The sequence below is a fragment of the Anomaloglossus baeobatrachus genome, unplaced genomic scaffold, assembly GCF_048569485.1.
Source record: "Anomaloglossus baeobatrachus isolate aAnoBae1 unplaced genomic scaffold, aAnoBae1.hap1 Scaffold_577, whole genome shotgun sequence".
NCBI classification, from domain to species: Eukaryota; Metazoa; Chordata; class Amphibia; order Anura; family Aromobatidae; genus Anomaloglossus; species Anomaloglossus baeobatrachus.
This window is the reverse complement of record NW_027444939.1, coordinates 134,797-161,997: the sequence shown is the minus strand read 5'-3', so window position 1 is coordinate 161,997 and position 27,201 is coordinate 134,797. Positions and strand designations below refer to the sequence as shown.

Sequence of the window (27,201 nt, the reverse complement as noted above, 5' to 3'; positions counted from 1 at the left end):
AACCCACTGTTTTCATTTGGCATGCTTGATGCCATCCTACATTGGCTGACATCTTCTTCCGTTTGAGTACTTAGACAACACAGATTTAGAATCTCTCCATTGCACTATCTAAGGAAGGGATATGAGAAAGACAAGTTTGACTTTATAGTATTTTTACAAGGAAAGTACTTTGTTAAACATAGAAACTTCAGTACTGAGGCTATGAAAAGAAGGCACTGCTGAGATTCGAACTCAGGATCTCCTGTTTACAAGACAGGCGCTTTAACCAACTAAGCCACAGCACCACTTTGAGTAAGATTAGAAAAGCACTACTGGTAGAGTCGCCCTCACCTCATGTCTTTCAGTGTCCTTAAATGTCTAGAGATAGACGACTAATGCAAATTCTTTCTTTACTGGACTAATTTTCAGGGCTTCAATAGTGACAAAAAATACAATCTTTATTGAATTATTGATATTAAAACCCTAAACTTTGGTTAATCTCTGATAAAGTTTTAGCTTGTCCAACTCTTGACATAATCCACTGTTGTAGATATGATAAGAGCCACTTTGCCAGAAGCTCATACACAATCTTTAGTGAAATTGCACAGACTTGTCAAAATCCTCATTAGATCACATCATCTGGCTACAGACTCTTCCTGTAGACGAGCTGCCGAGTGGTTATGGCGTATGACTACTAATCCATTGTGCTCTGCATGCATGGTTTTTGAATCCCATACTTGTTGAAGTAATCTTCATCTCCAATGTTGAAACTCTAAATTATCTTTTTCAGCCCAAGCAGTGAATATTTCCAGCATTTCCTGTTCAAGAAGGCTGCTATCAAACTTTTCTAACATTTCAGTCTGGCAAAAGTAAACCCACTGTTTTCATTTGGCATGCTTGATGCCATCCTACATTGGCTGACATCTTCTTCCGTTTGAGTACTTAGACAACACAGATTTAGAATCTCTCCATTGCACTATCTAAGGAAGGGATATGAGAAAGACAAGTTTGACTTTATAGTATTTTTACAAGGAAAGTACTTTGTTAAACATAGAAACTTCAGTACTGAGGCTATGAAAAGAAGGCACTGCTGAGATTCGAACTCAGGATCTCCTGTTTACAAGACAGGCGCTTTAACCAACTAAGCCACAGCACCACTTTGAGTAAGATTAGAAAAGCACTACTGGTAGAGTCGCCCTCACCTCATGTCTTTCAGTGTCCTTAAATGTCTAGAGATAGACGACTAATGCAAATTCTTTCTTTACTGGACTAATTTTCAGGGCTTCAATAGTGACAAAAAATACAATCTTTATTGAATTATTGATATTAAAACCCTAAACTTTGGTTAATCTCTGATAAAGTTTGAGCTTGTCCAACTCTTGACATAATCCACTGTTGTAGATATGATAAGAGCCACTTTGCCAGAAGCTCATACACAATCTTTAGTGAAATTGCACAGACTTGTCAAAATCCTCATTAGATCACATCATCTGGCTACAGACTCTTCCTGTAGACGAGCTGCCGAGTGGTTATGGCGTATGACTACTAATCCATTGTGCTCTGCATGCATGGTTTTTGAATCCCATACTTGTTGAAGTAATCTTCATCTCCAATGTTGAAACTCTAAATTATCTTTTTCAGCCCAAGCAGTGAATATTTCCAGCATTTCCTGTTCAAGAAGGCTGCTATCAAACTTTTCTAACATTTCAGTCTGGCAAAAGTAAACCCACTGTTTTCATTTGGCATGCTTGATGCCATCCTACATTGGCTGACATCTTCTTCCTTTTGAGTACTTAGACAACACAGATTTAGAATCTCTCCATTGCACTATCTAAGGAAGGGATATGAGAAAGACAAGTTTGACTTTATAGTATTTTTACAAGGAAAGTACTTTGTTAAACATAGAAACTTCAGTACTGAGGCTATGAAAAGAAGGCACTGCTGAGATTCGAACTCAGGATCTCCTGTTTACAAGACAGGCGCTTTAACCAACTAAGCCACAGCACCACTTTGAGTAAGATTAGAAAAGCACTACTGGTAGAGTCGCCCTCACCTCATGTCTTTCAGTGTCCTTAAATGTCTAGAGATAGACGACTAATGCAAATTCTTTCTTTACTGGACTAATTTTCAGGGCTTCAATAGTGACAAAAAATACAATCTTTATTGAATTATTGATATTAAAACCCTAAACTTTGGTTAATCTCTGATAAAGTTTTAGCTTGTCCAACTCTTGACATAATCCACTGTTGTAGATATGATAAGAGCCACTTTGCCAGAAGCTCATACACAATCTTTAGTGAAATTGCACAGACTTGTCAAAATCCTCATTAGATCACATCATCTGGCTACAGACTCTTCCTGTAGACGAGCTGCCGAGTGGTTATGGCGTATGACTACTAATCCATTGTGCTCTGCATGCATGGTTTTTGAATCCCATACTTGTTGAAGTAATCTTCATCTCCAATGTTGAAACTCTAAATTATCTTTTTCAGCCCAAGCAGTGAATATTTCCAGCATTTCCTGTTCAAGAAGGCTGCTATCAAACTTTTCTAACATTTCAGTCTGGCAAAAGTAAACCCACTGTTTTCATTTGGCATGCTTGATGCCATCCTACATTGGCTGACATCTTCTTCCTTTTGAGTACTTAGACAACACAGATTTAGAATCTCTCCATTGCACTATCTAAGGAAGGGATATGAGAAAGACAAGTTTGACTTTATAGTATTTTTACAAGGAAAGTACTTTGTTAAACATAGAAACTTCAGTACTGAGGCTATGAAAAGAAGGCACTGCTGAGATTCGAACTCAGGATCTCCTGTTTACAAGACAGGCGCTTTAACCAACTAAGCCACAGCACCACTTTGAGTAAGATTAGAAAAGCACTACTGGTAGAGTCGCCCTCACCTCATGTCTTTCAGTGTCCTTAAATGTCTAGAGATAGACGACTAATGCAAATTCTTTCTTTACTGGACTAATTTTCAGGGCTTCAATAGTGACAAAAAATACAATCTTTATTGAATTATTGATATTAAAACCCTAAACTTTGGTTAATCTCTGTTAAAGTTTTAGCTTGTCCAACTCTTGACATAATCCACTGTTGTAGATATGATAAGAGCCACTTTGCCAGAAGCTCATACACAATCTTTAGTGAAATTGCACAGACTTGTCAAAATCCTCATTAGATCACATCATCTGGCTACAGACTCTTCCTGTAGACGAGCTGCCGAGTGGTTATGGCGTATGACTACTAATCCATTGTGCTCTGCATGCATGGTTTTTGAATCCCATACTTGTTGAAGTAATCTTCATCTCCAATGTTGAAACTCTAAATTATCTTTTTCAGCCCAAGCAGTGAATATTTCCAGCATTTCCTGTTCAAGAAGGCTGCTATCAAACTTTTCTAACATTTCAGTCTGGCAAAAGTAAACCCACTGTTTTCATTTGGCATGCTTGATGCCATCCTACATTGGCTGACATCTTCTTCCTTTTGAGTACTTAGACAACACAGATTTAGAATCTCTCCATTGCACTATCTAAGGAAGGGATATGAGAAAGACAAGTTTGACTTTATAGTATTTTTACAAGGAAAGTACTTTGTTAAACATAGAAACTTCAGTACTGAGGCTATGAAAAGAAGGCACTGCTGAGATTCGAACTCAGGATCTCCTGTTTACAAGACAGGCGCTTTAACCAACTAAGCCACAGCACCACTTTGAGTAAGATTAGAAAAGCACTACTGGTAGAGTCGCCCTCACCTCATGTCTTTCAGTGTCCTTAAATGTCTAGAGATAGACGACTAATGCAAATTCTTTCTTTACTGGACTAATTTTCAGGGCTTCAATAGTGACAAAAAATACAATCTTTATTGAATTATTGATATTAAAACCCTAAACTTTGGTTAATCTCTGATAAAGTTTTAGCTTGTCCAACTCTTGACATAATCCACTGTTGTAGATATGATAAGAGCCACTTTGCCAGAAGCTCATACACAATCTTTAGTGAAATTGCACAGACTTGTCAAAATCCTCATTAGATCACATCATCTGGCTACAGACTCTTCCTGTAGACGAGCTGCCGAGTGGTTATGGCGTATGACTACTAATCCATTGTGCTCTGCATGCATGGTTTTTGAATCCCATACTTGTTGAAGTAATCTTCATCTCCAATGTTGAAACTCTAAATTATCTTTTTCAGCCCAAGCAGTGAATATTTCCAGCATTTCCTGTTCAAGAAGGCTGCTATCAAACTTTTCTAACATTTCAGTCTGGCAAAAGTAAACCCACTGTTTTCATTTGGCATGCTTGATGCCATCCTACATTGGCTGACATCTTCTTCCTTTTGAGTACTTAGACAACACAGATTTAGAATCTCTCCATTGCACTATCTAAGGAAGGGATATGAGAAAGACAAGTTTGACTTTATAGTATTTTTACAAGGAAAGTACTTTGTTAAACATAGAAACTTCAGTACTGAGGCTATGAAAAGAAGGCACTGCTGAGATTCGAACTCAGGATCTCCTGTTTACAAGACAGGCGCTTTAACCAACTAAGCCACAGCACCACTTTGAGTAAGATTAGAAAAGCACTACTGGTAGAGTCGCCCTCACCTCATGTCTTTCAGTGTCCTTAAATGTCTAGAGATAGACGACTAATGCAAATTCTTTCTTTACTGGACTAATTTTCAGGGCTTCAATAGTGACAAAAAATACAATCTTTATTGAATTATTGATATTAAAACCCTAAACTTTGGTTAATCTCTGATAAAGTTTTAGCTTGTCCAACTCTTGACATAATCCACTGTTGTAGATATGATAAGAGCCACTTTGCCAGAAGCTCATACACAATCTTTAGTGAAATTGCACAGACTTGTCAAAATCCTCATTAGATCACATCATCTGGCTACAGACTCTTCCTGTAGACGAGCTGCCGAGTGGTTATGGCGTATGACTACTAATCCATTGTGCTCTGCATGCATGGTTTTTGAATCCCATACTTGTTGAAGTAATCTTCATCTCCAATGTTGAAACTCTAAATTATCTTTTTCAGCCCAAGCAGTGAATATTTCCAGCATTTCCTGTTCAAGAAGGCTGCTATCAAACTTTTCTAACATTTCAGTCTGGCAAAAGTAAACCCACTGTTTTCATTTGGCATGCTTGATGCCATCCTACATTGGCTGACATCTTCTTCCTTTTGAGTACTTAGACAACACAGATTTAGAATCTCTCCATTGCACTATCTAAGGAAGGGATATGAGAAAGACAAGTTTGACTTTATAGTATTTTTACAAGGAAAGTACTTTGTTAAACATAGAAACTTCAGTACTGAGGCTATGAAAAGAAGGCACTGCTGAGATTTGAACTCAGGATCTCCTGTTTACAAGACAGGCGCTTTAACCAACTAAGCCACAGCACCACTTTGAGTAAGATTAGAAAAGCACTACTGGTAGAGTCGCCCTCACCTCATGTCTTTCAGTGTCCTTAAATGTCTAGAGATAGACGACTAATGCAAATTCTTTCTTTACTGGACTAATTTTCAGGGCTTCAATAGTGACAAAAAATACAATCTTTATTGAATTATTGATATTAAAACCCTAAACTTTGGTTAATCTCTGATAAAGTTTTAGCTTGTCCAACTCTTGACATAATCCACTGTTGTAGATATGATAAGAGCCACTTTGCCAGAAGCTCATACACAATCTTTAGTGAAATTGCACAGACTTGTCAAAATCCTCATTAGATCACATCATCTGGCTACAGACTCTTCCTGTAGACGAGCTGCCGAGTGGTTATGGCGTATGACTACTAATCCATTGTGCTCTGCATGCATGGTTTTTGAATCCCATACTTGTTGAAGTAATCTTCATCTCCAATGTTGAAACTCTAAATTATCTTTTTCAGCCCAAGCAGTGAATATTTCCAGCATTTCCTGTTCAAGAAGGCTGCTATCAAACTTTTCTAACATTTCAGTCTGGCAAAAGTAAACCCACTGTTTTCATTTGGCATGCTTGATGCCATCCTACATTGGCTGACATCTTCTTCCTTTTGAGTACTTAGACAACACAGATTTAGAATCTCTCCATTGCACTATCTAAGGAAGGGATATGAGAAAGACAAGTTTGACTTTATAGTATTTTTACAAGGAAAGTACTTTGTTAAACATAGAAACTTCAGTACTGAGGCTATGAAAAGAAGGCACTGCTGAGATTTGAACTCAGGATCTCCTGTTTACAAGACAGGCGCTTTAACCAACTAAGCCACAGCACCACTTTGAGTAAGATTAGAAAAGCACTACTGGTAGAGTCGCCCTCACCTCATGTCTTTCAGTGTCCTTAAATGTCTAGAGATAGACGACTAATGCAAATTCTTTCTTTACTGGACTAATTTTCAGGGCTTCAATAGTGACAAAAAATACAATCTTTATTGAATTATTGATATTAAAACCCTAAACTTTGGTTAATCTCTGATAAAGTTTTAGCTTGTCCAACTCTTGACATAATCCACTGTTGTAGATATGATAAGAGCCACTTTGCCAGAAGCTCATACACAATCTTTAGTGAAATTGCACAGACTTGTCAAAATCCTCATTAGATCACATCATCTGGCTACAGACTCTTCCTGTAGACGAGCTGCCGAGTGGTTATGGCGTATGACTACTAATCCATTGTGCTCTGCATGCATGGTTTTTGAATCCCATACTTGTTGAAGTAATCTTCATCTCCAATGTTGAAACTCTAAATTATCTTTTTCAGCCCAAGCAGTGAATATTTCCAGCATTTCCTGTTCAAGAAGGCTGCTATCAAACTTTTCTAACATTTCAGTCTGGCAAAAGTAAACCCACTGTTTTCATTTGGCATGCTTGATGCCATCCTACATTGGCTGACATCTTCTTCCTTTTGAGTACTTAGACAACACAGATTTAGAATCTCTCCATTGCACTATCTAAGGAAGGGATATGAGAAAGACAAGTTTGACTTTATAGTATTTTTACAAGGAAAGTACTTTGTTAAACATAGAAACTTCAGTACTGAGGCTATGAAAAGAAGGCACTGCTGAGATTCGAACTCAGGATCTCCTGTTTACAAGACAGGCGCTTTAACCAACTAAGCCACAGCACCACTTTGAGTAAGATTAGAAAAGCACTACTGGTAGAGTCGCCCTCACCTCATGTCTTTCAGTGTCCTTAAATGTCTAGAGATAGACGACTAATGCAAATTCTTTCTTTACTGGACTAATTTTCAGGGCTTCAATAGTGACAAAAAATACAATCTTTATTGAATTATTGATATTAAAACCCTAAACTTTGGTTAATCTCTGATAAAGTTTTAGCTTGTCCAACTCTTGACATAATCCACTGTTGTAGATATGATAAGAGCCACTTTGCCAGAAGCTCATACACAATCTTTAGTGAAATTGCACAGACTTGTCAAAATCCTCATTAGATCACATCATCTGGCTACAGACTCTTCCTGTAGACGAGCTGCCGAGTGGTTATGGCGTATGACTACTAATCCATTGTGCTCTGCATGCATGGTTTTTGAATCCCATACTTGTTGAAGTAATCTTCATCTCCAATGTTGAAACTCTAAATTATCTTTTTCAGCCCAAGCAGTGAATATTTCCAGCATTTCCTGTTCAAGAAGGCTGCTATCAAACTTTTCTAACATTTCAGTCTGGCAAAAGTAAACCCACTGTTTTCATTTGGCATGCTTGATGCCATCCTACATTGGCTGACATCTTCTTCCTTTTGAGTACTTAGACAACACAGATTTAGAATCTCTCCATTGCACTATCTAAGGAAGGGATATGAGAAAGACAAGTTTGACTTTATAGTATTTTTACAAGGAAAGTACTTTGTTAAACATAGAAACTTCAGTACTGAGGCTATGAAAAGAAGGCACTGCTGAGATTCGAACTCAGGATCTCCTGTTTACAAGACAGGCGCTTTAACCAACTAAGCCACAGCACCACTTTGAGTAAGATTAGAAAAGCACTACTGGTAGAGTCGCCCTCACCTCATGTCTTTCAGTGTCCTTAAATGTCTAGAGATAGACGACTAATGCAAATTCTTTCTTTACTGGACTAATTTTCAGGGCTTCAATAGTGACAAAAAATACAATCTTTATTGAATTATTGATATTAAAACCCTAAACTTTGGTTAATCTCTGATAAAGTTTGAGCTTGTCCAACTCTTGACATAATCCACTGTTGTAGATATGATAAGAGCCACTTTGCCAGAAGCTCATACACAATCTTTAGTGAAATTGCACAGACTTGTCAAAATCCTCATTAGATCACATCATCTGGCTACAGACTCTTCCTGTAGACGAGCTGCCGAGTGGTTATGGCGTATGACTACTAATCCATTGTGCTCTGCATGCATGGTTTTTGAATCCCATACTTGTTGAAGTAATCTTCATCTCCAATGTTGAAACTCTAAATTATCTTTTTCAGCCCAAGCAGTGAATATTTCCAGCATTTCCTGTTCAAGAAGGCTGCTATCAAACTTTTCTAACATTTCAGTCTGGCAAAAGTAAACCCACTGTTTTCATTTGGCATGCTTGATGCCATCCTACATTGGCTGACATCTTCTTCCTTTTGAGTACTTAGACAACACAGATTTAGAATCTCTCCATTGCACTATCTAAGGAAGGGATATGAGAAAGACAAGTTTGACTTTATAGTATTTTTACAAGGAAAGTACTTTGTTAAACATAGAAACTTCAGTACTGAGGCTATGAAAAGAAGGCACTGCTGAGATTCGAAGTCAGGATCTCCTGTTTACAAGACAGGCGCTTTAACCAACTAAGCCACAGCACCACTTTGAGTAAGATTAGAAAAGCACTACTGGTAGAGTCGCCCTCACCTCATGTCTTTCAGTGTCCTTAAATGTCTAGAGATAGACGACTAATGCAAATTCTTTCTTTACTGGACTAATTTTCAGGGCTTCAATAGTGACAAAAAATACAATCTTTATTGAATTATTGATATTAAAACCCTAAACTTTGGTTAATCTGTGATAAAGTTTGAGCTTGTCCAACTCTTGACATAATCCACTGTTGTAGATATGATAAGAGCCACTTTGCCAGAAGCTCATACACAATCTTTAGTGAAATTGCACAGACTTGTCAAAATCCTCATTAGATCACATCATCTGGCTACAGACTCTTCCTGTAGACGAGCTGCCGAGTGGTTATGGCGTATGACTACTAATCCATTGTGCTCTGCATGCATGGTTTTTGAATCCCATACTTGTTGAAGTAATCTTCATCTCCAATGTTGAAACTCTAAATTATCTTTTTCAGCCCAAGCAGTGAATATTTCCAGCATTTCCTGTTCAAGAAGGCTGCTATCAAACTTTTCTAACATTTCAGTCTGGCAAAAGTAAACCCACTGTTTTCATTTGGCATGCTTGATGCCATCCTACATTGGCTGACATCTTCTTCCTTTTGAGTACTTAGACAACACAGATTTAGAATCTCTCCATTGCACTATCTAAGGAAGGGATATGAGAAAGACAAGTTTGACTTTATAGTATTTTTACAAGGAAAGTACTTTGTTAAACATAGAAACTTCAGTACTGAGGCTATGAAAAGAAGGCACTGCTGAGATTCGAACTCAGGACCTCCTGTTTACAAGACAGGCGCTTTAACCAACTAAGCCACAGCACCACTTTGAGTAAGATTAGAAAAGCACTACTGGTAGAGTCGCCCTCACCTCATGTCTTTCAGTGTCCTTAAATGTCTAGAGATAGACGACTAATGCAAATTCTTTCTTTACTGGACTAATTTTCAGGGCTTCAATAGTGACAAAAAATACAATCTTTATTGAATTATTGATATTAAAACCCTAAACTTTGGTTAATCTCTGATAAAGTTTTAGCTTGTCCAACTCTTGACATAATCCACTGTTGTAGATATGATAAGAGCCACTTTGCCAGAAGCTCATACACAATCTTTAGTGAAATTGCACAGACTTGTCAAAATCCTCATTAGATCACATCATCTGGCTACAGACTCTTCCTGTAGACGAGCTGCCGAGTGGTTATGGCGTATGACTACTAATCCATTGTGCTCTGCATGCATGGTTTTTGAATCCCATACTTGTTGAAGTAATCTTCATCTCCAATGTTGAAACTCTAAATTATCTTTTTCAGCCCAAGCAGTGAATATTTCCAGCATTTCCTGTTCAAGAAGGCTGCTATCAAACTTTTCTAACATTTCAGTCTGGCAAAAGTAAACCCACTGTTTTCATTTGGCATGCTTGATGCCATCCTACATTGGCTGACATCTTCTTCCTTTTGAGTACTTAGACAACACAGATTTAGAATCTCTCCATTGCACTATCTAAGGAAGGGATATGAGAAAGACAAGTTTGACTTTATAGTATTTTTACAAGGAAAGTACTTTGTTAAACATAGAAACTTCAGTACTGAGGCTATGAAAAGAAGGCACTGCTGAGATTCGAACTCAGGATCTCCTGTTTACAAGACAGGCGCTTTAACCAACTAAACCACAGCACCACTTTGAGTAAGATTAGAAAAGCACTACTGGTAGAGTCGCCCTCACCTCATGTCTTTCAGTGTCCTTAAATGTCTAGAGATAGACGACTAATGCAAATTCTTTCTTTACTGGACTAATTTTCAGGGCTTCAATAGTGACAAAAAATACAATCTTTATTGAATTATTGATATTAAAACCCTAAACTTTGGTTAATCTCTGATAAAGTTTTAGCTTGTCCAACTCTTGACATAATCCACTGTTGTAGATATGATAAGAGCCACTTTGCCAGAAGCTCATACACAATCTTTAGTGAAATTGCACAGACTTGTCAAAATCCTCATTAGATCACATCATCTGGCTACAGACTCTTCCTGTATACGAGCTGCCGAGTGGTTATGGCGTATGACTACTAATCCATTGTGCTCTGCATGCATGGTTTTTGAATCCCATACTTGTTGAAGTAATCTTCATCTCCAATGTTGAAACTCTAAATTATCTTTTTCAGCCCAAGCAGTGAATATTTCCAGCATTTCCTGTTCAAGAAGGCTGCTATCAAACTTTTCTAACATTTCAGTCTGGCAAAAGGAAACCCACTGTTTTCATTTGGCATGCTTGATGCCATCCTACATTGGCTGACATCTTCTTCCTTTTGAGTACTTAGACAACACAGATTTAGAATCTCTCCATTGCACTATCTAAGGAAGGGATATGAGAAAGACAAGTTTGACTTTATAGTATTTTTACAAGGAAAGTACTTTGTTAAACATAGAAACTTCAGTACTGAGGCTATGAAAAGAAGGCACTGCTGAGATTCGAACTCAGGATCTCCTGTTTACAAGACAGGCGCTTTAACCAACTAAACCACAGCACCACTTTGAGTAAGATTAGAAAAGCACTACTGGTAGAGTCGCCCTCACCTCATGTCTTTCAGTGTCCTTAAATGTCTAGAGATAGACGACTAATGCAAATTCTTTCTTTACTGGACTAATTTTCAGGGCTTCAATAGTGACAAAAAATACAATCTTTATTGAATTATTGATATTAAAACCCTAAACTTTGGTTAATCTCTGATAAAGTTTTAGCTTGTCCAACTCTTGACATAATCCACTGTTGTAGATATGATAAGAGCCACTTTGCCAGAAGCTCATACACAATCTTTAGTGAAATTGCACAGACTTGTCAAAATCCTCATTAGATCACATCATCTGGCTACAGACTCTTCCTGTATACGAGCTGCCGAGTGGTTATGGCGTATGACTACTAATCCATTGTGCTCTGCATGCATGGTTTTTGAATCCCATACTTGTTGAAGTAATCTTCATCTCCAATGTTGAAACTCTAAATTATCTTTTTCAGCCCAAGCAGTGAATATTTCCAGCATTTCCTGTTCAAGAAGGCTGCTATCAAACTTTTCTAACATTTCAGTCTGGCAAAAGGAAACCCACTGTTTTCATTTGGCATGCTTGATGCCATCCTACATTGGCTGACATCTTCTTCCTTTTGAGTACTTAGACAACACAGATTTAGAATCTCTCCATTGCACTATCTAAGGAAGGGATATGAGAAAGACAAGTTTGACTTTATAGTATTTTTACAAGGAAAGTACTTTGTTAAACATAGAAACTTCAGTACTGAGGCTATGAAAAGAAGGCACTGCTGAGATTCGAACTCAGGACCTCCTGTTTACAAGACAGGCGCTTTAACCAACTAAGCCACAGCACCACTTTGAGTAAGATTAGAAAAGCACTACTGGTAGAGTCGCCCTCACCTCATGTCTTTCAGTGTCCTTAAATGTCTAGAGATAGACGACTAATGCAAATTCTTTCTTTACTGGACTAATTTTCAGGGCTTCAATAGTGACAAAAAATACAATCTTTATTGAATTATTGATATTAAAACCCTAAACTTTGGTTAATCTCTGATAAAGTTTTAGCTTGTCCAACTCTTGACATAATCCACTGTTGTAGATATGATAAGAGCCACTTTGCCAGAAGCTCATACACAATCTTTAGTGAAATTGCACAGACTTGTCAAAATCCTCATTAGATCACATCATCTGGCTACAGACTCTTCCTGTAGACGAGCTGCCGAGTGGTTATGGCGTATGACTACTAATCCATTGTGCTCTGCATGCATGGTTTTTGAATCCCATACTTGTTGAAGTAATCTTCATCTCCAATGTTGAAACTCTAAATTATCTTTTTCAGCCCAAGCAGTGAATATTTCCAGCATTTCCTGTTCAAGAAGGCTGCTATCAAACTTTTCTAACATTTCAGTCTGGCAAAAGTAAACCCACTGTTTTCATTTGGCATGCTTGATGCCATCCTACATTGGCTGACATCTTCTTCCTTTTGAGTACTTAGACAACACAGATTTAGAATCTCTCCATTGCACTATCTAAGGAAGGGATATGAGAAAGACAAGTTTGACTTTATAGTATTTTTACAAGGAAAGTACTTTGTTAAACATAGAAACTTCAGTACTGAGGCTATGAAAAGAAGGCACTGCTGAGATTCGAACTCAGGACCTCCTGTTTACAAGACAGGCGCTTTAACCAACTAAGCCACAGCACCACTTTGAGTAAGATTAGAAAAGCACTACTGGTAGAGTCGCCCTCACCTCATGTCTTTCAGTGTCCTTAAATGTCTAGAGATAGACGACTAATGCAAATTCTTTCTTTACTGGACTAATTTTCAGGGCTTCAATAGTGACAAAAAATACAATCTTTATTGAATTATTGATATTAAAACCCTAAACTTTGGTTAATCTCTGATAAAGTTTTAGCTTGTCCAACTCTTGACATAATCCACTGTTGTAGATATGATAAGAGCCACTTTGCCAGAAGCTCATACACAATCTTTAGTGAAATTGCACAGACTTGTCAAAATCCTCATTAGATCACATCATCTGGCTACAGACTCTTCCTGTAGACGAGCTGCCGAGTGGTTATGGCGTATGACTACTAATCCATTGTGCTCTGCATGCATGGTTTTTGAATCCCATACTTGTTGAAGTAATCTTCATCTCCAATGTTGAAACTCTAAATTATCTTTTTCAGCCCAAGCAGTGAATATTTCCAGCATTTCCTGTTCAAGAAGGCTGCTATCAAACTTTTCTAACATTTCAGTCTGGCAAAAGTAAACCCACTGTTTTCATTTGGCATGCTTGATGCCATCCTACATTGGCTGACATCTTCTTCCTTTTGAGTACTTAGACAACACAGATTTAGAATCTCTCCATTGCACTATCTAAGGAAGGGATATGAGAAAGACAAGTTTGACTTTATAGTATTTTTACAAGGAAAGTACTTTGTTAAACATAGAAACTTCAGTACTGAGGCTATGAAAAGAAGGCACTGCTGAGATTCGAACTCAGGATCTCCTGTTTACAAGACAGGCGCTTTAACCAACTAAGCCACAGCACCACTTTGAGTAAGATTAGAAAAGCACTACTGGTAGAGTCGCCCTCACCTCATGTCTTTCAGTGTCCTTAAATGTCTAGAGATAGACGACTAATGCAAATTCTTTCTTTACTGGACTAATTTTCAGGGCTTCAATAGTGACAAAAAATACAATCTTTATTGAATTATTGATATTAAAACCCTAAACTTTGGTTAATCTCTGATAAAGTTTTAGCTTGTCCAACTCTTGACATAATCCACTGTTGTAGATATGATAAGAGCCACTTTGCCAGAAGCTCATACACAATCTTTAGTGAAATTGCACAGACTTGTCAAAATCCTCATTAGATCACATCATCTGGCTACAGACTCTTCCTGTAGACGAGCTGCCGAGTGGTTATGGCGTATGACTACTAATCCATTGTGCTCTGCATGCATGGTTTTTGAATCCCATACTTGTTGAAGTAATCTTCATCTCCAATGTTGAAACTCTAAATTATCTTTTTCAGCCCAAGCAGTGAATATTTCCAGCATTTCCTGTTCAAGAAGGCTGCTATCAAACTTTTCTAACATTTCAGTCTGGCAAAAGTAAACCCACTGTTTTCATTTGGCATGCTTGATGCCATCCTACATTGGCTGACATCTTCTTCCTTTTGAGTACTTAGACAACACAGATTTAGAATCTCTCCATTGCACTATCTAAGGAAGGGATATGAGAAAGACAAGTTTGACTTTATAGTATTTTTACAAGGAAAGTACTTTGTTAAACATAGAAACTTCAGTACTGAGGCTATGAAAAGAAGGCACTGCTGAGATTCGAACTCAGGATCTCCTGTTTACAAGACAGGCGCTTTAACCAACTAAGCCACAGCACCACTTTGAGTAAGATTAGAAAAGCACTACTGGTAGAGTCGCCCTCACCTCATGTCTTTCAGTGTCCTTAAATGTCTAGAGATAGACGACTAATGCAAATTCTTTCTTTACTGGACTAATTTTCAGGGCTTCAATAGTGACAAAAAATACAATCTTTATTGAATTATTGATATTAAAACCCTAAACTTTGGTTAATCTCTGATAAAGTTTGAGCTTGTCCAACTCTTGACATAATCCACTGTTGTAGATATGATAAGAGCCACTTTGCCAGAAGCTCATACACAATCTTTAGTGAAATTGCACAGACTTGTCAAAATCCTCATTAGATCACATCATCTGGCTACAGACTCTTCCTGTAGACGAGCTGCCGAGTGGTTATGGCGTATGACTACTAATCCATTGTGCTCTGCATACATGGTTTTTGAATCCCATACTTGTTGAAGTAATCTTCATCTCCAATGTTGAAACTCTAAATTATCTTTTTCAGCCCAAGCAGTGAATATTTCCAGCATTTCCTGTTCAAGAAGGCTGCTATCAAACTTTTCTAACATTTCAGTCTGGCAAAAGTAAACCCACTGTTTTCATTTGGCATGCTTGATGCCATCCTACATTGGCTGACATCTTCTTCCTTTTGAGTACTTAGACAACACAGATTTAGAATCTCTCCATTGCACTATCTAAGGAAGGGATATGAGAAAGACAAGTTTGACTTTATAGTATTTTTACAAGGAAAGTACTTTGTTAAACATAGAAACTTCAGTACTGAGGCTATGAAAAGAAGGCACTGCTGAGATTCGAAGTCAGGATCTCCTGTTTACAAGACAGGCGCTTTAACCAACTAAGCCACAGCACCACTTTGAGTAAGATTAGAAAAGCACTACTGGTAGAGTCGCCCTCACCTCATGTCTTTCAGTGTCCTTAAATGTCTAGAGATAGACGACTAATGCAAATTCTTTCTTTACTGGACTAATTTTCAGGGCTTCAATAGTGACAAAAAATACAATCTTTATTGAATTATTGATATTAAAACCCTAAACTTTGGTTAATCTCTGATAAAGTTTTAGCTTGTCCAACTCTTGACATAATCCACTGTTGTAGATATGATAAGAGCCACTTTGCCAGAAGCTCATACACAATCTTTAGTGAAATTGCACAGACTTGTCAAAATCCTCATTAGATCACATCATCTGGCTACAGACTCTTCCTGTAGACGAGCTGCCGAGTGGTTATGGCGTATGACTACTAATCCATTGTGCTCTGCATGCATGGTTTTTGAATCCCATACTTGTTGAAGTAATCTTCATCTCCAATGTTGAAACTCTAAATTATCTTTTTCAGCCCAAGCAGTGAATATTTCCAGCATTTCCTGTTCAAGAAGGCTGCTATCAAACTTTTCTAACATTTCAGTCTGGCAAAAGTAAACCCACTGTTTTCATTTGGCATGCTTGATGCCATCCTACATTGGCTGACATCTTCTTCCTTTTGAGTACTTAGACAACACAGATTTAGAATCTCTCCATTGCACTATCTAAGGAAGGGATATGAGAAAGACAAGTTTGACTTTATAGTATTTTTACAAGGAAAGTACTTTGTTAAACATAGAAACTTCAGTACTGAGGCTATGAAAAGAAGGCACTGCTGAGATTCGAACTCAGGATCTCCTGTTTACAAGACAGGCGCTTTAACCAACTAAACCACAGCACCACTTTGAGCAAGATTAGAAAAGCACTACTGGTAGAGTCGCCCTCACCTCATGTCTTTCAGTGTCCTTAAATGTCTAGAGATAGACGACTAATGCAAATTCTTTCTTTACTGGACTAATTTTCAGGGCTTCAATAGTGACAAAAAATACAATCTTTATTGAATTATTGATATTAAAACCCTAAACTTTGGTTAATCTCTGATAAAGTTTTAGCTTGTCCAACTCTTGACATAATCCACTGTTGTAGATATGATAAGAGCCACTTTGCCAGAAGCTCATACACAATCTTTAGTGAAATTGCACAGACTTGTCAAAATCCTCATTAGATCACATCATCTGGCTACAGACTCTTCCTGTATACGAGCTGCCGAGTGGTTATGGCGTATGACTACTAATCCATTGTGCTCTGCATGCATGGTTTTTGAATCCCATACTTGTTGAAGTAATCTTCATCTCCAATGTTGAAACTCTAAATTATCTTTTTCAGCCCAAGCAGTGAATATTTCCAGCATTTCCTGTTCAAGAAGGCTGCTATCAAACTTTTCTAACATTTCAGTCTGGCAAAAGGAAACCCACTGTTTTCATTTGGCATGCTTGATGCCATCCTACATTGGCTGACATCTTCTTCCTTTTGAGTACTTAGACAACACAGATTTAGAATCTCTCCATTGCACTATCTAAGGAAGGGATATGAGAAAGACAAGTTTGACTTTATAGTATTTTTACAAGGAAAGTACTTTGTTAAACATAGAAACTTCAGTACTGAGGCTATGAAAAGAAGGCACTGCTGAGATTCGAACTCAGGACCTCCTGTTTACAAGGCAGGCGCTTTAACCAACTAAGCCACAGCACCACTTTGAGTAAGATTAGAAAAGCACTACTGGTAGAGTCGCCCTCACCTCATGTCTTTCAGTGTCCTTAAATGTCTAGAGATAGACGACTAATGCAAATTCTTTCTTTACTGGACTAATTTTCAGGGCTTCAATAGTGACAAAAAATACAATCTTTATTGAATTATTGATATTAAAACCCTAAACTTTGGTTAATCTCTGATAAAGTTTTAGCTTGTCCAACTCTTGACATAATCCACTGTTGTAGATATGATAAGAGCCACTTTGCCAGAAGCTCATACACAATCTTTAGTGAAATTGCACAGACTTGTCAAAATCCTCATTAGATCACATCATCTGGCTACAGACTCTTCCTGTAGACGAGCTGCCGAGTGGTTATGGCGTATGACTACTAATCCATTGTGCTCTGCATGCATGGTTTTTGAATCCCATACTTGTTGAAGTAATCTTCATCTCCAATGTTGAAACTCTAAATTATCTTTTTCAGCCCAAGCAGTGAATATTTCCAGCATTTCCTGTTCAAGAAGGCTGCTATCAAACTTTTCTAACATTTCAGTCTGGCAAAAGTAAACCCACTGTTTTCATTTGGCATGCTTGATGCCATCCTACATTGGCTGACATCTTCTTCCTTTTGAGTACTTAGACAACACAGATTTAGAATCTCTCCATTGCACTATCTAAGGAAGGGATATGAGAAAGACAAGTTTGACTTTATAGTATTTTTACAAGGAAAGTACTTTGTTAAACATAGAAACTTCAGTACTGAGGATATGAAAAGAAGGCACTGCTGAGATTCGAACTCAGGATCTCCTGTTTACAAGACAGGCGCTTTAACCAACTAAGCCACAGCACCACTTTGAGTAAGATTAGAAAAGCACTACTGGTAGAGTCGCCCTCACCTCATGTCTTTCAGTGTCCTTAAATGTCTAGAGATAGACGACTAATGCAAATTCTTTCTTTACTGGACTAATTTTCAGGGCTTCAATAGTGACAAAAAATACAATCTTTATTGAATTATTGATATTAAAACCCTAAACTTTGGTTAATCTCTGATAAAGTTTTAGCTTGTCCAACTCTTGACATAATCCACTGTTGTAGATATGATAAGAGCCACTTTGCCAGAAGCTCATACACAATCTTTAGTGAAATTGCACAGACTTGTCAAAATCCTCATTAGATCACATCATCTGGCTACAGACTCTTCCTGTAGACGAGCTGCCGAGTGGTTATGGCGTATGACTACTAATCCATTGTGCTCTGCATGCATGGTTTTTGAATCCCATACTTGTTGAAGTAATCTTCATCTCCAATGTTGAAACTCTAAATTATCTTTTTCAGCCCAAGCAGTGAATATTTCCAGCATTTCCTGTTCAAGAAGGCTGCTATCAAACTTTTCTAACATTTCAGTCTGGCAAAAGTAAACCCACTGTTTTCATTTGGCATGCTTGATGCCATCCTACATTGGCTGACATCTTCTTCCTTTTGAGTACTTAGACAACACAGATTTAGAATCTCTCCATTGCACTATCTAAGGAAGGGATATGAGAAAGACAAGTTTGACTTTATAGTATTTTTACAAGGAAAGTACTTTGTTAAACATAGAAACTTCAGTACTGAGGCTATGAAAAGAAGGCACTGCTGAGATTCGAACTCAGGATCTCCTGTTTACAAGACAGGCGCTTTAACCAACTAAGCCACAGCACCACTTTGAGTAAGATTAGAAAAGCACTACTGGTAGAGTCGCCCTCACCTCATGTCTTTCAGTGTCCTTAAATGTCTAGAGATAGACGACTAATGCAAATTCTTTCTTTACTGGACTAATTTTCAGGGCTTCAATAGTGACAAAAAATACAATCTTTATTGAATTATTGATATTAAAACCCTAAACTTTGGTTAATCTCTGATAAAGTTTTAGCTTGTCCAACTCTTGACATAATCCACTGTTGTAGATATGATAAGAGCCACTTTGCCAGAAGCTCATACACAATCTTTAGTGAAATTGCACAGACTTGTCAAAATCCTCATTAGATCACATCATCTGGCTACAGACTCTTCCTGTAGACGAGCTGCCGAGTGGTTATGGCGTATGACTACTAATCCATTGTGCTCTGCATGCATGGTTTTTGAATCCCATACTTGTTGAAGTAATCTTCATCTCCAATGTTGAAACTCTAAATTATCTTTTTCAGCCCAAGCAGTGAATATTTCCAGCATTTCCTGTTCAAGAAGGCTGCTATCAAACTTTTCTAACATTTCAGTCTGGCAAAAGTAAACCCACTGTTTTCATTTGGCATGCTTGATGCCATCCTACATTGGCTGACATCTTCTTCCTTTTGAGTACTTAGACAACACAGATTTAGAATCTCTCCATTGCACTATCTAAGGAAGGGATATGAGAAAGACAAGTTTGACTTTATAGTATTTTTACAAGGAAAGTACTTTGTTAAACATAGAAACTTCAGTACTGAGGCTATGAAAAGAAGGCACTGCTGAGATTCGAACTCAGGATCTCCTGTTTACAAGACAGGCGCTTTAACCAACTAAGCCACAGCACCACTTTGAGTAAGATTAGAAAAGCACTACTGGTAGAGTCGCCCTCACCTCATGTCTTTCAGTGTCCTTAAATGTCTAGAGATAGACGACTAATGCAAATTCTTTCTTTACTGGACTAATTTTCAGGGCTTCAATAGTGACAAAAAATACAATCTTTATTGAATTATTGATATTAAAACCCTAAACTTTGGTTAATCTCTGATAAAGTTTTAGCTTGTCCAACTCTTGACATAATCCACTGTTGTAGATATGATAAGAGCCACTTTGCCAGAAGCTCATACACAATCTTTAGTGAAATTGCACAGACTTGTCAAAATCCTCATTAGATCACATCATCTGGCTACAGACTCTTCCTGTAGACGAGCTGCCGAGTGGTTATGGCGTATGACTACTAATCCATTGTGCTCTGCATGCATGGTTTTTGAATCCCATACTTGTTGAAGTAATCTTCATCTCCAATGTTGAAACTCTAAATTATCTTTTTCAGCCCAAGCAGTGAATATTTCCAGCATTTCCTGTTCAAGAAGGCTGCTATCAAACTTTTCTAACATTTCAGTCTGGCAAAAGTAAACCCACTGTTTTCATTTGGCATGCTTGATGCCATCCTACATTGGCTGACATCTTCTTCCTTTTGAGTACTTAGACAACACAGATTTAGAATCTCTCCATTGCACTATCTAAGGAAGGGATATGAGAAAGACAAGTTTGACTTTATAGTATTTTTACAAGGAAAGTACTTTGTTAAACATAGAAACTTCAGTACTGAGGCTATGAAAAGAAGGCACTGCTGAGATTCGAACTCAGGATCTCCTGTTTACAAGACAGGCGCTTTAACCAACTAAGCCACAGCACCACTTTGAGTAAGATTAGAAAAGCACTACTGGTAGAGTCGCCCTCACCTCATGTCTTTCAGTGTCCTTAAATGTCTAGAGATAGACGACTAATGCAAATTCTTTCTTTACTGGACTAATTTTCAGGGCTTCAATAGTGACAAAAAATACAATCTTTATTGAATTATTGATATTAAAACCCTAAACTTTGGTTAATCTCTGATAAAGTTTTAGCTTGTCCAACTCTTGACATAATCCACTGTTGTAGATATGATAAGAGCCACTTTGCCAGAAGCTCATACACAATCTTTAGTGAAATTGCACAGACTTGTCAAAATCCTCATTAGATCACATCATCTGGCTACAGACTCTTCCTGTAGACGAGCTGCCGAGTGGTTATGGCGTATGACTACTAATCCATTGTGCTCTGCATGCATGGTTTTTGAATCCCATACTTGTTGAAGTAATCTTCATCTCCAATGTTGAAACTCTAAATTATCTTTTTCAGCCCAAGCAGTGAATATTTCCAGCATTTCCTGTTCAAGAAGGCTGCTATCAAACTTTTCTAACATTTCAGTCTGGCAAAAGTAAACCCACTGTTTTCATTTGGCATGCTTGATGCCATCCTACATTGGCTGACATCTTCTTCCTTTTGAGTACTTAGACAACACAGATTTAGAATCTCTCCATTGCACTATCTAAGGAAGGGATATGAGAAAGACAAGTTTGACTTTATAGTATTTTTACAAGGAAAGTACTTTGTTAAACATAGAAACTTCAGTACTGAGGCTATGAAAAGAAGGCACTGCTGAGATTCGAACTCAGGATCTCCTGTTTACAAGACAGGCGCTTTAACCAACTAAACCACAGCACCACTTTGAGTAAGATTAGAAAAGCACTACTGGTAGAGTCGCCCTCACCTCATGTCTTTCAGTGTCCTTAAATGTCTAGAGATAGACGACTAATGCAAATTCTTTCTTTACTGGACTAATTTTCAGGGCTTCAATAGTGACAAAAAATACAATCTTTATTGAATTATTGATATTAAAACCCTAAACTTTGGTTAATCTCTGATAAAGTTTTAGCTTGTCCAACTCTTGACATAATCCACTGTTGTAGATATGATAAGAGCCACTTTGCCAGAAGCTCATACACAATCTTTAGTGAAATTGCACAGACTTGTCAAAATCCTCATTAGATCACATCATCTGGCTACAGACTCTTCCTGTATACGAGCTGCCGAGTGGTTATGGCGTATGACTACTAATCCATTGTGCTCTGCATGCATGGTTTTTGAATCCCATACTTGTTGAAGTAATCTTCATCTCCAATGTTGAAACTCTAAATTATCTTTTTCAGCCCAAGCAGTGAATATTTCCAGCATTTCCTGTTCAAGAAGGCTGCTATCAAACTTTTCTAACATTTCAGTCTGGCAAAAGGAAACCCACTGTTTTCATTTGGCATGCTTGATGCCATCCTACATTGGCTGACATCTTCTTCCTTTTGAGTACTTAGACAACACAGATTTAGAATCTCTCCATTGCACTATCTAAGGAAGGGATATGAGAAAGACAAGTTTGACTTTATAGTATTTTTACAAGGAAAGTACTTTGTTAAACATAGAAACTTCAGTACTGAGGCTATGAAAAGAAGGCACTGCTGAGATTCGAACTCAGGACCTCCTGTTTACAAGACAGGCGCTTTAACCAACTAAGCCACAGCACCACTTTGAGTAAGATTAGAAAAGCACTACTGGTAGAGTCGCCCTCACCTCATGTCTTTCAGTGTCCTTAAATGTCTAGAGATAGACGACTAATGCAAATTCTTTCTTTACTGGACTAATTTTCAGGGCTTCAATAGTGACAAAAAATACAATCTTTATTGAATTATTGATATTAAAACCCTAAACTTTGGTTAATCTCTGATAAAGTTTTAGCTTGTCCAACTCTTGACATAATCCACTGTTGTAGATATGATAAGAGCCACTTTGCCAGAAGCTCATACACAATCTTTAGTGAAATTGCACAGACTTGTCAAAATCCTCATTAGATCACATCATCTGGCTACAGACTCTTCCTGTAGACGAGCTGCCGAGTGGTTATGGCGTATGACTACTAATCCATTGTGCTCTGCATGCATGGTTTTTGAATCCCATACTTGTTGAAGTAATCTTCATCTCCAATGTTGAAACTCTAAATTATCTTTTTCAGCCCAAGCAGTGAATATTTCCAGCATTTCCTGTTCAAGAAGGCTGCTATCAAACTTTTCTAACATTTCAGTCTGGCAAAAGTAAACCCACTGTTTTCATTTGGCATGCTTAATGCCATCCTACATTGGCTGACATCTTCTTCCTTTTGAGTACTTAGACAACACAGATTTAGAATCTCTCCATTGCACTATCTAAGGAAGGGATATGAGAAAGACAAGTTTGACTTTATAGTATTTTTACAAGGAAAGTACTTTGTTAAACATAGAAACTTCAGTACTGAGGCTATGAAAAGAAGGCACTGCTGAGATTCGAACTCAGGACCTCCTGTTTACAAGACAGGCGCTTTAACCAACTAAGCCACAGCACCACTTTGAGTAAGATTAGAAAAGCACTACTGGTAGAGTCGCCCTCACCTCATGTCTTTCAGTGTCCTTAAATGTCTAGAGATAGACGACTAATGCAAATTCTTTCTTTACTGGACTAATTTTCAGGGCTTCAATAGTGACAAAAAATACAATCTTTATTGAATTATTGATATTAAAACCCTAAACTTTGGTTAATCTCTGATAAAGTTTTAGCTTGTCCAACTCTTGACATAATCCACTGTTGTAGATATGATAAGAGCCACTTTGCCAGAAGCTCATACACAATCTTTAGTGAAATTGCACAGACTTGTCAAAATCCTCATTAGATCACATCATCTGGCTACAGACTCTTCCTGTAGACGAGCTGCCGAGTGGTTATGGCGTATGACTACTAATCCATTGTGCTCTGCATGCATGGTTTTTGAATCCCATACTTGTTGAAGTAATCTTCATCTCCAATGTTGAAACTCTAAATTATCTTTTTCAGCCCAAGCAGTGAATATTTCCAGCATTTCCTGTTCAAGAAGGCTGCTATCAAACTTTTCTAACATTTCAGTCTGGCAAAAGTAAACCCACTGTTTTCATTTGGCATGCTTGATGCCATCCTACATTGGCTGACATCTTCTTCCTTTTGAGTACTTAGACAACACAGATTTAGAATCTCTCCATTGCACTATCTAAGGAAGGGATATGAGAAAGACAAGTTTGACTTTATAGTATTTTTACAAGGAAAGTACTTTGTTAAACATAGAAACTTCAGTACTGAGGCTATGAAAAGAAGGCACTGCTGAGATTCGAACTCAGGATCTCCTGTTTACAAGACAGGCGCTTTAACCAACTAAGCCACAGCACCACTTTGAGTAAGATTAGAAAAGCACTACTGGTAGAGTCGCCCTCACCTCATGTCTTTCAGTGTCCTTAAATGTCTAGAGATAGACGACTAATGCAAATTCTTTCTTTACTGGACTAATTTTCAGGGCTTCAATAGTGACAAAAAATACAATCTTTATTGAATTATTGATATTAAAACCCTAAACTTTGGTTAATCTCTGATAAAGTTTTAGCTTGTCCAACTCTTGACATAATCCACTGTTGTAGATATGATAAGAGACACTTTGCCAGAAGCTCATACACAATCTTTAGTGAAATTGCACAGACTTGTCAAAATCCTCATTAGATCACATCATCTGGCTACAGACTCTTCCTGTAGACGAGCTGCCGAGTGGTTATGGCGTATGACTACTAATCCATTGTGCTCTGCATGCATGGTTTTTGAATCCCATACTTGTTGAAGTAATCTTCATCTCCAATGTTGAAACTCTAAATTATCTTTTTCAGCCCAAGCAGTGAATATTTCCAGCATTTCCTGTTCAAGAAGGCTGCTATCAAACTTTTCTAACATTTCAGTCTGGCAAAAGTAAACCCACTGTTTTCATTTGGCATGCTTGATGCCATCCTACATTGGCTGACATCTTCTTCCTTTTGAGTACTTAGACAACACAGATTTAGAATCTCTCCATTGCACTATCTAAGGAAGGGATATGAGAAAGACAAGTTTGACTTTATAGTATTTTTACAAGGAAAGTACTTTGTTAAACATAGAAACTTCAGTACTGAGGCTATGAAAAGAAGGCACTGCTGAGATTCGAACTCAGGATCTCCTGTTTACAAGACAGGCGCTTTAACCAACTAAGCCACAGCACCACTTTGAGTAAGATTAGAAAAGCACTACTGGTAGAGTCGCCCTCACCTCATGTCTTTCAGTGTCCTTAAATGTCTAGAGATAGACGACTAATGCAAATTCTTTCTTTACTGGACTAATTTTCAGGGCTTCAATAGTGACAAAAAATACAATCTTTATTGAATTATTGATATTAAAACCCTAAACTTTGGTTAATCTCTGATAAAGTTTGAGCTTGTCCAACTCTTGACATAATCCACTGTTGTAGATATGATAAGAGCCACTTTGCCAGAAGCTCATACACAATCTTTAGTGAAATTGCACAGACTTGTCAAAATCCTCATTAGATCACATCATCTGGCTACAGACTCTTCCTGTAGACGAGCTGCCGAGTGGTTATGGCGTATGACTACTAATCCATTGTGCTCTGCATGCATGGTTTTTGAATCCCATACTTGTTGAAGTAATCTTCATCTCCAATGTTGAAACTCTAAATTATCTTTTTCAGCCCAAGCAGTGAATATTTCCAGCATTTCCTGTTCAAGAAGGCTGCTATCAAACTTTTCTAACATTTCAGTCTGGCAAAAGTAAACCCACTGTTTTCATTTGGCATGCTTGATGCCATCCTACATTGGCTGACATCTTCTTCCTTTTGAGTACTTAGACAACACAGATTTAGAATCTCTCCATTGCACTATCTAAGGAAGGGATATGAGAAAGACAAGTTTGACTTTATAGTATTTTTACAAGGAAAGTACTTTGTTAAACATAGAAACTTCAGTACTGAGGCTATGAAAAGAAGGCACTGCTGAGATTCGAAGTCAGGATCTCCTGTTTACAAGACAGGCGCTTTAACCAACTAAGCCACAGCACCACTTTGAGTAAGATTAGAAAAGCACTACTGGTAGAGTCGCCCTCACCTCATGTCTTTCAGTGTCCTTAAATGTCTAGAGATAGACGACTAATGCAAATTCTTTCTTTACTGGACTAATTTTCAGGGCTTCAATAGTGACAAAAAATACAATCTTTATTGAATTATTGATATTAAAACCCTAAACTTTGGTTAATCTCTGATAAAGTTTTAGCTTGTCCAACTCTTGACATAATCCACTGTTGTAGATATGATAAGAGCCACTTTGCCAGAAGCTCATACACAATCTTTAGTGAAATTGCACAGACTTGTCAAAATCCTCATTAGATCACATCATCTGGCTACAGACTCTTCCTGTAGACGAGCTGCCGAGTGGTTATGGCGTATGACTACTAATCCATTGTGCTCTGCATGCATGGTTTTTGAATCCCATACTTGTTGAAGTAATCTTCATCTCCAATGTTGAAACTCTAAATTATCTTTTTCAGCCCAAGCAGTGAATATTTCCAGCATTTCCTGTTCAAGAAGGCTGCTATCAAACTTTTCTAACATTTCAGTCTGGCAAAAGTAAACCCACTGTTTTCATTTGGCATGCTTGATGCCATCCTACATTGGCTGACATCTTCTTCCTTTTGAGTACTTAGACAACACAGATTTAGAATCTCTCCATTGCACTATCTAAGGAAGGGATATGAGAAAGACAAGTTTGACTTTATAGTATTTTTACAAGGAAAGTACTTTGTTAAACATAGAAACTTCAGTACTGAGGCTATGAAAAGAAGGCACTGCTGAGATTCGAAGTCAGGATCTCCTGTTTACAAGACAGGCGCTTTAACCAACTAAGCCACAGCACCACTTTGAGTAAGATTAGAAAAGCACTACTGGTAGAGTCGCCCTCACCTCATGTCTTTCAGTGTCCTTAAATGTCTAGAGATAGACGACTAATGCAAATTCTTTCTTTACTGGACTAATTTTCAGGGCTTCAATAGTGACAAAAAATACAATCTTTATTGAATTATTGATATTAAAACCCTAAACTTTGGTTAATCTCTGATAAAGTTTTAGCTTGTCCAACTCTTGACATAATCCACTGTTGTAGATATGATAAGAGCCACTTTGCCAGAAGCTCATACACAATCTTTAGTGAAATTGCACAGACTTGTCAAAATCCTCATTAGATCACATCATCTGGCTACAGACTCTTCCTGTAGACGAGCTGCCGAGTGGTTATGGCGTATGACTACTAATCCATTGTGCTCTGCATGCATGGTTTTTGAATCCCATACTTGTTGAAGTAATCTTCATCTCCAATGTTGAAACTCTAAATTATCTTTTTCAGCCCAAGCAGTGAATATTTCCAGCATTTCCTGTTCAAGAAGGCTGCTATCAA

The 27,201-nt window shown here is 37.7% G+C and overlaps 5 non-coding genes across 5 annotated transcripts; all 5 read right to left on the bottom strand.

Annotated features, from left to right (window-relative positions):
- Positions 1-9,571: 9,571 nt before the first annotated feature.
- On the bottom strand, positions 9,572-9,645 carry TRNAT-UGU (transfer RNA threonine (anticodon UGU)). The gene has a single exon. It is a non-coding gene; the product is annotated as a tRNA-Thr (tRNA).
- A 2,479-nt stretch (positions 9,646-12,124) lies between these two features.
- TRNAT-UGU (transfer RNA threonine (anticodon UGU)) lies at positions 12,125-12,198 on the bottom strand. The gene has a single exon. It is a non-coding gene; the product is annotated as a tRNA-Thr (tRNA).
- A 777-nt stretch (positions 12,199-12,975) lies between these two features.
- Positions 12,976-13,049, bottom strand: TRNAT-UGU (transfer RNA threonine (anticodon UGU)). Its single transcript has one exon. It is a non-coding gene; the product is annotated as a tRNA-Thr (tRNA).
- A 9,287-nt stretch (positions 13,050-22,336) lies between these two features.
- Positions 22,337-22,410, bottom strand: TRNAT-UGU (transfer RNA threonine (anticodon UGU)). The gene has a single exon. It is a non-coding gene; the product is annotated as a tRNA-Thr (tRNA).
- A 777-nt stretch (positions 22,411-23,187) lies between these two features.
- On the bottom strand, positions 23,188-23,261 carry TRNAT-UGU (transfer RNA threonine (anticodon UGU)). Its single transcript has one exon. It is a non-coding gene; the product is annotated as a tRNA-Thr (tRNA).
- Between the last annotated feature and the right edge of the window lie 3,940 nt (positions 23,262-27,201).